A 14,678-nucleotide genomic window follows, 5' to 3' on the forward strand; every position below is an offset into this window, starting at 1 on the left:
CCTTGTACCATCCAATAGAAAATGGTACCTTCACTTGCTTATTCACCCTCACAGAACCCGTATCATTTAGCCATTGAAGTTTATATGGCCTCGGGTGCTTGTCACATACCAAACCCAATTTCTGCACCATGCTCAAACTAGCTACATTAGTGCAACTTCCACTATCAATAACCAAAAGGCATACCTTGTCAAGTACCAAGCATCTCGTATGGAAGATGTTCTCTCGCTGTTCTAGGCTCTCTTCTTGAACTTGCATGTTGAGAACTTGCCTGGTAACTAATAATTGACCCATCTCAGGTTGTAAAACATCTTCGTCAGCCTCGTCATCATCATTGCAGTCCTCAAGTGGCGGCATTGGGTTTTCTTCATCTTTAGATTCAGAATATGTGTATCCATCCCGAATCGCTATTACCCTCTTGTTAGGGTATTGAGAAGCTATATGGCCCTTTCCCAGACATTTGAAACATTTGATGTCTTTACTATGAGTGTTGGGGCTTGGTCCTTTTTGATAAGTTGGAGCATTAGGTGTGAATGCCTTAGACACTAAATTCTGCTCCCTTTTGTGTAGAGCCTTGAAACTATTTCTTCTCCTCCCTTTAGGCCATCTAGCACTCCAAGAGTTGCTGTTGTTGTTGGTAACCCCATTTGTGGTAGTGCTCTTCCCTTTTCTCTGCTTCTCAATTTTTATAGCCATATTCAGCATCTCCTCCATGGAATCATACCTGTACATTTCTATTGCATCAGCTATATCTTTGTTAAGACCCCTAAGAATCAAGCCATAGTCATCTCCTCATCCTCCTCTACATGTGCTCTAGCCATGCACATCTCCATGTCTTTATGGTAGTCTTCCACTGATTTGGCTCCTTGAGTGAGCCTATGAAGCTTCTGTTGCAACTCTCTGAAATAATAAGCAGGACGAAAATGTTTTCTCATTACCTCCTTTATATCCTCCCAATTGTTGATAGGTCATCTACCCACTTTCCTTCTACTCTGATTAAGTTGATCCCACCAAAACAGAGCATAATCTTGGAACTCTAAGGCTACAATCTTCACCTTCTTCTCCTCAGTGTATCTGTTGCAATCAAAGATCATCTCAACCTTTCTCTCCCATTCCAAGTATTCATCTGCGTTATTCCGGCCTTTGGAAGGTGGCACCTTGAGTTTGATGTTACCCAAGTTATCATCTAGTGGTGTGTCGGCCTCAACTTCACCCTCCTCATAGAAGGCATCATTTCTGTAGACACGGCCTCTACCAATCCCTCTTCCTCTACCTCTGTTGTTTCGGCCTCCTCTTGTCCACAAGGGCTCTCTATGCCAGTCTTCATCCTCTTCATCATACTCTTCATGCCAACCTTGTCTAGAGTGCTCTTTGGAAGTGGTTGCACCCCTCCTCGTGGCATTAGGATCATGTTTCTCTGTCTTTTGTTCTTGAAGCTCCAGTCTATCGTTAAAGCTCTCCATAAGCCTAGTGATTCGTCCCATCTCTCTAGAGAAAGCATCTAGAAAGGCTTGTAGTTTTGGATCTTCAACTTTAAGAGGGCTGTCATTCTTGTCTTCAGATGAATCTGACATCCTGAAATAAAACAACAAACAAACTAAAGGAAGATGGTCAGTGTATCACTCCCTCACGTGTTTCTCTCTTTATTTGGCTTTTCTCTATATATGGGTTTTCACTCTAGCCTTTTACCACTCTTTCCACTTGAATAATTGCACTTCAAAATCCCAAAGTTACTATAAAAGTCAAGAGAAAGTTAGGAAAGCAAAGAATATAGCCAAATAATGCGCAAACTTTAACAAGAAAACACAACGTTTTGAATTGCAATACAAGAACAAGAATGCGTATTGCTTGAACTTAATAAACTAAAGTGAAGGAACAAGCAAATAACACTTTAACAATGACAAGAGGCAAAGCATGGGCGTGCTGGAACGTCACGGGTAAGTTTTGGACTTCTAGAGGCTAGCATGGGCGTGCTATGTTTAGCACAGGCATGCTTAGACTTCCAGTGGCTAGCACGGGCGTGCTATGGGGCAGCATGGGCGTGCTTCTCCCTAGCCTGCAGAATCGCCTAGACTTCCAGGGGCTAGCACGGGTGTGCTTCTCCCTAAGTGTGCGGGATCCAAAAATTTCTAAGTACTATAGCTCTAATTGTCAAACAAACAAATAACAGAATACAAGAATCAACAAATAGACAATTCTAGACAAGATGAAAAAAGTTAATTCACTACAAAGCAAAATTAACTATGGACGTAATTAATCTAATTATCAAAGCAAGTATTCAAGAAAACTTTCCCAAGAACAAAATTGTAACCACAGCAATGCTAGAATGTCAAATCACTTCAGTGCTCAATTTTGGGTTGACACAAATCAATTCTTAAGTGCTTGATACGAAACATATAGTTGACTAGCATATGCAAGTATAACATATAATTCTCAAGTGCTTAATTTTTTTTTTTTTTTTGTTCACTTCCAATTCATACTGTAACTAAAAAATTTTTTTTCACGTCTAATTTGCACTGTAACTAACATAATTTTTTTTTTTTTAAACTGCTCTAGCCCTAAGATAGATTGAAATCCATAACCATAGGCTCTAATACAAGATAATGCGATTCTAGCTAATTAACAAGTACTCTTGCAAATTAACAAGGAGAATCTAGCGGAAAGCATGCAATCACGAAAGTATCCGTCAATCCCTGAAACCCCCACGTACTCTTGAAGAGAGAAAGAAAGGAATTTAGACAAGAAACAGAAACTTACCTTCAAGTACTCTTGAAAATAATTCTGAAAGGTGCAATTAATCTTGTAGAACTCACAATCTTAATTACTAAGGTTAATTTGGTTGCATTCATACAATGATGAAGAACACGATCTGTTGTTTGAAAGAACAAGAAAAAAAAAACGTTTAGTTTGATTAATCTTAATGTTGGCTTCCGGCAGCTCTTACAAAATAATATAAATACCCTAAGCTAAACCTAATTTAGCTATTAACTTAAGCTAGTCTAGGCCTAAACCTAATATGGCCCAAATGGGCTTAAATAAATACAAGTCCAAGCTAACTAATTAAAACAAGCATGACTTAAACATTAACTAATCTAGGGCTGACCCAACTCTGGAAAATAAGTTCAACCAGCCTTATACTAATTAATTAAGTCCATTAAAAGAATTTAAACAAAACAGGACAAATGGGCCAGAGGCCCTACACAGCCCATACTTAAGCTCATAATAAAATAACATCCTCCTAAATTTGCCTAAGTATAGAGCATGTAAAATGCATCAATGGGCAGCCTCTTTGTATGCCTCAAGCACCATAACAAACTTTGGTGCTTCTTCAAGTTCAATCTCACATCATGCATAACTATGATCTTGAAGCTCCATTGTGATTTGTTCTTGAACAAATGCATTTAAGGCTACTCGTAACTTGGTTGCACGAGCTCTTGTGATTGGCCCGGCAGGTAGAGCTAGAGGATCCTTTATCTTCTCCCTTGATCCATATCAATTTGCAAGTTTTTTGTAATAATATTTTGTTTGTTTGTTTGTTTGTTGTTATTTATAGAGGAAAAGGAACAATGGGTGAAGGTGAAAGGAGATTTTTATTATTATTATTTTTTTTGTTTATGTTGTGGCTCTTTTGATTTATTGAAAATAATCTGTAGTTATAAATTGAATTTGGAAAAGAAGAGGGAAAGGAATAATGGGTGAAGGTGAAAGGAGATTTTGGTTTTTATTTATTGAGTGACTCTTTTGGTTTATTAGAAATAATCTGCAGTTATAAATTGAATTTGGAAAAGAATCTACAGTAATCAATTGAATTTGGTAAAGGATCTACAGTAATCAAGTTATGATATTATTGTAATTTCATTGTATAGTGGAAATTTCACTGCAAAATAGTTGATTTTCTCTCCAATTCGGGGATATAACCTTTAAGTGGGCCCAGGTGAAAAATACAACTTATTTTCCTTCCACTGATATTTTTCATAGCTTTCCCAAATAGGTGAAAGTAACTTTCTCTTGCTATTTTCCATCCTCCCGTGACATCCTCTCTCCCAAACAAAGTTTTAATTTCCAGCACTCTTCACCTTCAAAAGACTACCCATATCAAATATGTCTCTTCTCCTCCATTATCTTCTCCTTCTTTATCCCTGTTTCTTCTTTCGATCATTGAATAACTCAATCTAGCCTTTTTTACAAACCATGAAAATACCTTCTAGTTTTATTTCAGCTTTTGTTAAAGAAGTGGAAACTAATTCACAATTGATTAGTAATACTCATTTTGGCACCCACCATCTTAACTCTACAGTTCCTATGTTTTAACCCAATCTCACCATTATTTTTCTAAAAATAACTACCTGTCTCCTCTATTTTGCTGCTTGATTTACAGAGCTCATTTCTCTCCACCCTTCCCTTCCTTGTTGCCAATCACAAAATAAAAAATGTCTAAAGCTTTCACGCACGTGCTCCTCTCCGAGTTTACGATAATTTATATCAGTAAAGAGACCAAACCCATCTTCACCAATGCAAATTTGTTGCATATGCTTTGGGTAATGTAAGAAGTAAAGTTGTTAAGAATGGTGGGTTTAAAAATTTTGAGCAATGGCATAATGAAGAGTTTAAAAATTTGAGCAATGCCATAATGAAGAGTAGTAAAGTGTTTTTTTTTTTTTCTTTTTTTTTTAAGGAAATAATAGCTAAAGTTATTTAAGAACCTCGAATTAAGTTGTTAAATAGTAGCAAATTGCATCGATGGGCCAAAAGGGATTAATAAAGTATTCAAATATATTCACTCTCTTTTTGGTATATTTGAATGTCACGCGCAATGACTAAGCAAGAAGATGGGCATTATGCATTTTTAAGCCATGGTGATGAGAATTTTGTCAAAAAAAAGGTGAAAAATAGGCAATTTGGGGTATTTTGAACCTTCTTAAAAATTATTTGAAATAAATTAGAAGTCAATAAATAAGATGGAAATTGAATGACTAACTCAAACATTTGAATGGTAATTAAAAATCCAAAACTTGGATGGAAATTCTTTGAACAGAAACAATTTTAGCTCAAAATCAAGAAATTCCATATAGTATTGAAGCTAAAAACAAAAAATCACCAACAATACTTGAGTCTTCTATGAAATAAGAAAACCCCAATAAAAATTTCAAATCGAAACTATCTTCATTGAAACATCAAGAAAACTCATATGGATTGTAGTAGAGAAAAGTTTCAAGCAACCCATATCTCTTTAGCAAAATCAGTGCGAGATGCTGCCTACTAATTCACGGCAAAAAACTTCTGCTAATGCATGGTTAGAATAAGATGAGTGTAATTTGCTTAAAGTTAAATAAGGCAAAGGAAGAGAGACGTTAGAAAGGAAAATAGAAGATGCTTACTTCTCTTTGAAGAAACTAATAAATTCAATTATATTAAAAGAATAACCGGTTAAGAAAACCTACTCAGATAAGTTTTCTTTACATGTGTATATTAATCACTATTTATCTACAAATACTAAAATATACTATTCTCCTCAGTAGCAAAAGCTTTAGGATGGTGTATTGGATTGAGATTCTATTAGGATTTTAAAAGATTTTAAAATTTAATAGTATTCAATTTAGATTTATTTGGAGTCTATTAAAATTTTGTATTATTCAATTTAGACTCTTATAAAATCCATAAAAATGTGATGGTATTCAATTATGACTTTATAAAAGTCCATACAAATTTGATGGTATTCAAAAATTGCTGATTTGAAATGTTTTTATAAAATTATTAATTTCATTGGATGTTATTGGATTTTATAGTGTTGGGTATAAATAGAAAAGTCATTTACAAATACGACCTCCAACTCAAAGATTTCAAATCTCACCCAATCGACTCTTTCTCTACAAACTCTCTCTTTCAACCAAGCTTCAAAAAAAAAAATTGCCCACAAAAAAAAAAAAAAAAATCAAGCTACATAGCTGCGAACTAGTATGTAACTTGACACTTTTCTTCTTTATATATGTCGTTTGTGTGATTATGTTCTTTCTTTTTATTTGGGGAGTGAGGAAATTTTGATTTTGCTATGAATGGTTAAAATTGTTCTAGTTTAGGGTAATTTAAACATTGTCAAGCAATAAAAATTTTTCTTACCTGACTGTACTCAATACTGAAAATCTCTCCGGAGTGGACGATCAAAAAAAGGTCCCTGCTTAATCTATTCCAATTAATTGATCTCTTCAATATACTTTGTACCAACCTTGATAAACTGTCAATCATGAAAGAGAGGAGTTGTTATGCAACGATAATAAATTGAATAAAAAGACAATGTCCATTTAAAACCATGAATGCTTATTATATTAGGTGCTATGTCATCGTCAAATGTCTCAAGCAGCAACCACAACAACAATAACTTTATTTGCTTGCACTGTAACTACATGCTTTTTTCAAAAAAAAAAAAATTACTTCAGTAAAAAAAAAGTTGCATTAATTATTAAAAAAATATAAATAAAAATATCTCTCATCACTGATGCATATCCAACAAGAAACAGATTTCTATCCTCTACTTCAATGCAAAGATAAAATTAAAAGAACTTTTGCTGTAAATGAACATCTCCAAAATTGTTTAGGTAATTGCTAAACAAATTACATAAGTTTCCTCTCATTCCTTATTGATTTCTCTGTAATAACTTTGTTCGTTTGGTTTAGAGATTTTCCTTCAATTTTCCAAAGGCAAAGCTAATTAGAAACCCAGCATATTAAAATCATGAATTTTTCTTTTGTTCCTTTCAGAGTATAAATTTTCTTTTTGCATAGGCAGGTTTATATAAGGATGGTGAAAAAATATAGAAGAGTTGAAAGAGAGATAAGTATTAACTGTTTTATATTAAGTTATAGAGCTAAGAGTAAGTGATTAAATATGGCAATAAGATGATAAGGAGACATGCATGTAGCACAAGTGTCAAAACATTCTATTTTCTAATTACACCTATATGTAATTGAACGGTGAAAGGTTCATTATTAGATAACTTTGCACTTTGAGGTTCATTATTAATTCATGTCATGTTCATTTAAAATTTTTACTTGATTATAAATTAATTGATTAATAATTGTTTAGCAAATCTCATCAAACTTTCTAATAATGCATGTCACGTCCATATAAGGCATGAAAACTCATATTTATTTTATAATTTTTATTAATGTAAATAATATTATGAATACTTTATAAACACATATTAATCAAATGCTCATTTAGCACACAATAATAAATTCAAATATAATTTATTAGAGTTCTATTAAATATTTTAATTTTAATTTTAATTCTAATTCTAATTTACTTAGCAGTAGTTTTGATAATAGTTGTTGTTGCCTATATTCACTATTGAATCTCCATACAAAAGCTACTGGTAACTTTTCATCATCAGGCAAAGTTATGGTAGCAGCATTACTTAATGTCATAGAATTACTAGCCATTGTTATTTTTGTTCCCACTTTATCTAATCATGGTTATTGAAACTTTTTTATATGTCTATCTCTAAATGATGCTCCTTTTATTCTATTTTGATGTACTAATATGTTGACACTACTATTTAAACATATTACTTAATTACAATAGGAGATGCACAAGGAAAAAGGTAAAAATGCATATAGCACATGGACTTCCTAAGAAAGTAAATCGTTGTTAGATTTAATGGTTGATGGTGCTAATCGTGGATGGCATGACAGTAATGGTGTGTTCAACAAACTAATTGTCATAACTAAAATACTTCCTAAACTTAATGAAGCACTTGAGTGTAATAAAACCTATACTCAATATCAAAGCCATTTGAAACGGTTTGAAAGACGTTATCAAACATTTGGCTGATCTCATAGGATGTAACTCCGGTTTTGGATGGGATGAAACTACGAAAAGATTCATTGCTTCAGATGAAACATGGGAGAATTACTTTAAGGTTTTTTTTTTAAAAAAAAAAATATATTTCATATTATAACGTATAGTTATTTTATACTTTTTAGCATTAATATGTTATACATTTTTTATTTTATATTTGTCAATCTCATCCATCAGAAATCCCTTCGCACAGACAATTTTTTTGACTTTGAGGATTTGAAAATCGCTGTTGGAAATGGAACTGTTACTGGAAATACTCTCTTGGATTAGGAGGAGATGATACTAATGCAAGAAGTTATAGTTAGGAAGAAAATACACATGTTAATATAGAAGATCTTGTATATGATGAAAATAATGAAGCATATGTGGAAACTCAAAGTGATTCATCATATCAAGAACTTTTATCTGAACATAATGAATCACCAGTGCCAGAATCTGATCCCTATTTAGAAGTTTCCACAGAAAATATTATTCAAAAAAAAAAAAAAAAAACTAGAGTTGAAGGTAAAGGGAGTATTCGCTCGTATGATTGTAATATTAATTGAGTTGATATTCTAGAAAAACTTTCTCAGGGTCTAGAATCAATTGGAAAAATTGCCACTAAAATTCAAGGAATCCGTAACCTAATGGAGAAAAGGGAATCGGAAAATAGTGAAAAAGAGTAAAAGAACGATATTTGGAATGCTATTAAAGAGACTCCCAATTTGGATAATCTTGGGCGCGCGCTACAAAGCACTTGCACTGATTCAAAAAATGGGAATTAAAGATGCATTCTTGAAGATGTCTCCAGGAGAGCGTTTTGAATGGATATCTAGTATTGAATCACTGTCAAATTAAACTACAACATGATTAACTACTTAATTATATTTTGTTAGTAGTTTATTTAGATGTACTTTTTTTCCTATGTTTATATTGACTTTCAAACTTTGCTTTTGGTTTAACTGTTCTTATATATTGAATATTTTAATTAAGTTTAATTTTAGTTTTTTTGTTTGGTTTAAATGTTCTTATGTACTCAATTTTATTCATTTCAATTTATTTTTGTTTTTCATGAAAATATTATTTAGAACTTTCAACAATTTATTACATATTAATACATCTAATTTATAATTTTGTTTTATGAATCATATAACAGAGGAAATGGAACGAGAAGAAGTAGAAAGAAAAAAAAAAACGCAAGAAGATGAAGAGTTTTATGAAACCATTAAATTAGTATTTCATGGAATTTAAGCATTACTTGATGTGTTGAATGGATCAATGATTAGCATATGGAGTAGCCTTTATGATGAATATATTGAACATCCATTAGTTCGACGACCAATCATGGCTAGAGGGTATAATTATATACATAAAGTATTGAAAGAAGATCCTTAAGATTTTCGACAACTATATAGGATGTATCCTAATGTTTTTCTAAAGCTATGTAAAATTATTAGAGAAAACACACATTTTCAGGAGACAAGATTTATTTGCATTGAAGAAATGCTTGCAACATTTTTACTTATTATAGGTCGAAATTCTCGATATTAGATGACTCGCAAGACGTTTAGTTAATCACGTTTTACGGTGAGCAAAAGTTTTAACAGATTTTGAAGGCTTTGAACACAATAGCACCTGATATGATGATTAAACCAAAATCCACAACTCGAAGTAAAATAAGAGAAAGTACAAGATTTTACCCTTATTTTAAAGTAAGTAGTTTTAATAATAATTACATCTTATTTTTATTATTAATGTTATAATTATTATTACATGTCAATTATAAATTTTTCTTTTTTTTTTTGTTTTAGGATTGCATAGGTGCCATTGATGGCACACATATACCAGCAATTAAAGATAAAGGGTCGTGATGTAAGTAGCTATTGCAATCGTCATGGAACGATATCACAAAATGTACTAGCAGCTTGTAACTTTGATTTGGAGTTCATACATGTGCTTAGTGGATGGGAGGGTTCAGCTCATGATTCAAAATTATTACATGATGCTTTATCAAGAAGGAATGGACTTAAAGTACCTCAAGATATATACATATATTATTATTTTCAATATCTATTCATATTTTGGCAAAATTGTATTACTAATAAATTATTAATATCTATTATATTTAGGTAAATACTTTCTTATAGATTGTGTATTTCCAAATCGTCGATAATTTCTTACTCCATTTCGAGGTGTTCTACACCATCTGCAAGATTTTTCTAGTCAAGGTCGTCATCTTGAAAATGCAGCTGAGTTGTTCAATCTTCGTCGCTCTTCTTTAAAAAATGTAATTAAAAGGATATTTGGTGTATTTAAATCTAGATTCATAATTTTTAAGTCTGCACCTCCATTTCCATTTAACACACAAGCAGAGTTGGTATTAGCTTGTGTAGAATTGCATGATTTTCTTCGTAAGGAAAGTCGTTCTGACGAGTTTCCTACAGAACCAAGTGATGAATTTGCAAAATTGTCGGTAGATGAGCTTGAAGTGAATAATTTTCAAGAGGTATTTGAAAGTCAGAATCAACAATGAAAAAATACCAATGAATAGAGAGGCACAATATCTGTAGATATGTTGAGAGATGCTCAAGATGAAAGAAATCAAAATATCGAAGAATGGAGGCAATAAATTCAAATATTATAAAAGAGAGCATGTAAGCTACTTTTGGCAAAACAGTTTTTATGTTTTCATTGAAAAACTTCCATTGATTTGATTTGGTAAAAATGTTTGATTGTTGGTTAAGTTTTGTAGTATTTAACAAGTTAATGTATGATGAATTTGTTTGTCTAATTGCGAGTATTTAACGTGTATGTCACTTGATTAATTATATAAAAATCATTGTAATTCTATTAAAGTCAATCAAAATATATTAAAAAAAGTATCATCAATTCCATTAAACTCTATGTACAATTTTAAAAAAATATAACGAAATCTTAGAAAATTCTTCGATTCCATCAAAATCAACAATTCTTTTAAATTATAAAACAATCCCATTCCAATATACCCCTTAATTAATATACATTTTCTGCAATTTTTTTTATATTAAGTTTTTTTTAAGTAGTGTCAACCAAACACTTCAATTACTCAAAAGTTATTATTAAATAATTTTGTCAAACAGTCAACTACTTTTTTTTTAATTGAGTTAAAAAAATACATTTCATTCAAACCAAACACTTTCAATATCAAAATCCATAGAGATAAGCATTTTATCTTAATATTTTCGTATTAATATGTTTTAACAAATTTAGATTTTAGATACAAATACAATGAATAAACTTAAAATTATTAATTAATATAGTTACTTTTACTTTTTGAAATAAAATAAAGAAGTTACTCTGAATAAAAAATATTGAATAATATTACGAAATTTTTGTTTTATTGGGTAACAATTAGAATTATGATCTTCCAAAAATATAATTGTAAAAAAATAAAAATAAAAATTCGTAAAATAAACAAATTAGTTTGTTTTAAAGAAATGGTTGCTATATTTTTGGATAAAACAATTACTCATATTTTGCACATTTATATTTTTGGTCAAAAGCAAAACATTGATAAACTCAAGTTAATTGCATAATTTTGTTACAATTATTATCAATTTAATATTAAAATATAAATTAACATTGGACCAGATGGTACCCTGAGGAATATTTAACGTTTGATTTTCATGTCCAACTTTCTTTCCTTGTCCTCTTGCTCTGAATTTCAATAACCCAGAAACAAAAATCCTTCATTTTCTTGGTTTCTCCTTCAAAAACCACATAATATTAAAAGAATCGATCAAGAAGAAGCGCTATGGATAATACCATGGGAAATTGCTGGTCGTACGAGAAGCTCAAATGGGTGGGGATGAGCGTAGTGTCGGCGTTTTTCGCCTCCCTGGAACGGTGCGCTTGTATTAACCTTTCCACCGCCGATGATGCCGAAGATGCGGAGGAGGCACATGATCGGCCGCTTATGTTTTGCAATTCAATCTCTAATTCGTCTGTTTCATCAATTTCAACGCCAAGCGGCCGACCCAATCCAAACAGCGTTCCTTTCTCTTCATAAGATAAGATCAAACCCAGTTTACCCAATTTTGATTTTTTCTGATCTTGATTTGATCTGATACTCAGATGGAAATTGTCAGATGTGATTTTGATTAATTATCGATCTGTTTGTCTTTTTCCTTGATTTTGTCGTTTTTGATTTTGTTGTTAACGGTTATTTTCATCCTCATACCACAACGACAATGCAAATCACTTGTGATTGGTTCCCAGCGATAAAAGCAGCCTGTGATTTTTCTTTCTTTTCTTTCATTTTCTTTTATGGATGATTTGTAAACTTTAATTTTGTTAGGATTAGAATTTGAATTGTTGAAATTGAAATTTCAGAATTTAGCAATTTCTTGTCTGAGAATGGTTTCTAATTCAATGCCAGGCTATTGTCTCTGAAGGAAACCAGAATAAATGCTCAATTTAGCTTCTAAACTTTCAATTAGGATCAAATTAGATCTAAAATTAATTTTTGAATCAGCACAGTCATTTTTAATGTTATGATCTAAATTTAACTTTTTAATGTAAAAGTTGTTATTGTTGTCATTTTTTAAAGAATATAAATTACTTAAAAATTCAAATTGAAAAATCATTCCACATTGTTTCCAAATCCATAATTTTGTTGGATTAGATTATTCATGCAGTGTTCGAAACCCACCCTATTTGCTCCTCGTGAGGGAGTGTTTTGCCCCTTTTTATGAGTTGCCAGCGCAAATCTAAGTTAGTCAGGTAAAAGTGTTAATAAAATTTTGATACCAGATGGTTTTTTTTGTAAAATATTTTGATACCTGATGGTTTTTTTTTTTAAATATATATAAAACAACAAATAATATCTATGGCAAGTTGCTAATAAATCAAATTTATATCTTCTTTCTTTGCTGCTTTGTACTACACGTTTACATTGAAGATAACAGTGGTAAAATGTTCGGTTCGTTTTACATCCTTGAGCGAAAGAAACCAAATGTTATCTTATAAAATTTTATTTAATAATTTAAGGTAAACATATAAATAATTTGTTGATTTTAATGTTTTTGTTTATGAATTTGGATTAGAGTTATTAAAATATAAAAAATTTTTAGAATTTAATTTGGTGGTAACATGCAAAAGGAAATTCTTAGCCTTTTTTTATAGGAAGCAAATTCTTAGTTCTGTGAAGGACAAATTGATTTTATCACAATTTATTGGAATAATTAATAGAAAAACTAATAGTTGAAGATAATAAATAAATAAAGGGATAATGTTATTTTTTGTGCCTGAATTTACGTTTTTTTTTTTCTATTTTGGTGTCTGAACCTAAAATAGTGACAATTAAGTGCATGGACTTGCAATTTTTTCAAATTTGATGTCTCCTGATGAAGTAGACAGTCGGATTGTCTAATAAGACGAAGTGAGATCCACATTTGCCTATGTGTCCACTTACAAGGTCTGACAATTAATCCATGTACACATTCCAATGTGGCAAGAGGATTAAAAGCATTGATCTTTCTCATTTCATCTTCTAATTTCTTCACATAATCTCAAGCTAGCATCTTTAACCTTCGATACTTCTTTAAATTACTCACTGATTGTTTTTGGGACATAAACCAAGCTCAAATCCATGCTTAGCTCCATTTCATTTTCAAGTTCTCTTTTTTAAACTTTTTTAAGATTTCTTCTCTATTTTATGCTCTAACATCACAGATAAACACGCTAATCAACTGTAGAGATAAAAAAAAGGACTCGTCTAGATATCTTTATACATATATGTGGAGAGATGAGGCAAGAAATAAATTCAGATTCAGGGGATGCGAAGATTCGAGTCCTCATATATCGAGTTGTTACATATTTAAGTTAACTCGGTTGAATCGGCTCCTTAGTCAGGAATGACATGCAGAAAATTGAAATTGAATTGGCAAGTGGGTTTAGTGCTTTTCAAATCTTTGGATACTGTACATATGTGGTGAATTGGGGTTGTTGCTCTTATATGTTTGTTAATTCAATTGTGTAATAGCAGAAGCAAAAGAGGGGCTTTTGTGCCATTCAAGGTAATTTATGGGTTTGAAGGGACTAAAAGGAAGGAGGAGAAGGAGGTCATGTATCAAGTTACTTGACTTTTTCTTATTGCCACGATGACTGCTCATATGGATTTATTGTCACGCCGTGTAAGCAGAAACATATGCAAATGTTGGTCCTACTCCATTCTATTAGACAATCTGACTATCCACTTCATCAGAGACACCAAATTAAAAAAAATTGCAAGTACATGCATCGATTGTCACTATTTTCCATTTAGACACTAAAATAGAGAAAAATGCAAGTTCAAACACTAAAAACAACATTATCCCCTAAATAAATTATTGCCAATTAGGTGTAGTCTAATTGGTCTTCACTTATATGAGAAATGAAGATGTCAAGTCCGAGTCATCTTGACCATAAGAGCTTTCACCAATTTGGTGAGCAAAGGAAAGAGCTATTACTGTTGTGTAACTCGTAGTATTATTTTTGCTTATTGAGCCTCTCAATGAATCAAAATAAATAAATAAATAGAATATTTTCGAAATAATTATATCTTTAGTGGCTCAACTTTTAATTTTTTTTTTTTTATTTTGATGTTTGAATGAAAAATGAGAATGATTGAGTGCTTGAATGTTTTAAAATTTATAATTGGGTGTATTTGACTAACTTAGGTAACAAGGAACATGATTGTTCAATTATGGGACCCACTTTTTTAACACGTCGCAGTTAATATGGATAAAAAGCACTTTAAATTTGCCAAAGAAACTAAATCTAACATGGACTTTAAGGAATTATCCTTTTTAACCTCCATTTATTATT

Source organism: Jatropha curcas, chromosome 5 (genome assembly GCF_041381405.1).
Source record: "Jatropha curcas cultivar XTBG-Jc1 chromosome 5, XTBG_Jcur_1.0, whole genome shotgun sequence".
Lineage (NCBI taxonomy): Eukaryota > Viridiplantae > Streptophyta > Magnoliopsida > Malpighiales > Euphorbiaceae > Jatropha > Jatropha curcas.